Below are 544 nucleotides of genomic sequence, written 5' to 3' on the forward strand. Positions count from 1 at the left end.
TAATGGGCAGGGCGTATAGATTAACATCAGCTGAACGTCCTGCTCGTCTTGTCCCTTATTTTCAAAAAAATCATAAAAAAATTACGGTGTTTCATAATAGTAATAGTATGCGGCACTAGAATGCATCATGCTTATGATATTATGTAGGTAGATAAAGTAGGTAGTTTATGTACATAAACTACGAAAATTGATGACATTAGAATTCACAAGTTGAAAAATTATAATTATAAAAAAAATTGGAGATGCCGGGGATCGAACCCGGGGCCTTTCACATGCAAAGCGAACGCTCTACCACTGAGCTACATCCCCGATAAAGACTGTATCATAAAATCAATTTAGATATTTATTGCTTACTATCGAGTACTGAGTGATAAGTATTATTCACGCAATGACCTAGCTTAAGTTGCGACACAATGAACAGCTAAGTAAATATTAATTTTAATAATTATATATAGCAAAGTATTATGTCGTCATTGTAGTTAATCGTATTGAAGTAATTTAGGTCTACTCAGCTCTGAGGTAATCATTTTCGAAAGTAGCTTTT

General features: G+C 33.5%; 1 non-coding gene across 1 annotated transcript; it reads right to left on the reverse strand.

The window, feature by feature from the left end:
- Nucleotides 1–237: 237 nt before the first annotated feature.
- Nucleotides 238–309, reverse strand: Trnaa-ugc (transfer RNA alanine (anticodon UGC)). Its single transcript has one exon. It is a non-coding gene; the product is annotated as a tRNA-Ala (tRNA).
- Between the last annotated feature and the right edge of the window lie 235 nt (nucleotides 310–544).

This window comes from Leptidea sinapis, chromosome 2, assembly GCF_905404315.1.
Source record: "Leptidea sinapis chromosome 2, ilLepSina1.1, whole genome shotgun sequence".
NCBI lineage: Eukaryota > Metazoa > Arthropoda > Insecta > Lepidoptera > Pieridae > Leptidea > Leptidea sinapis.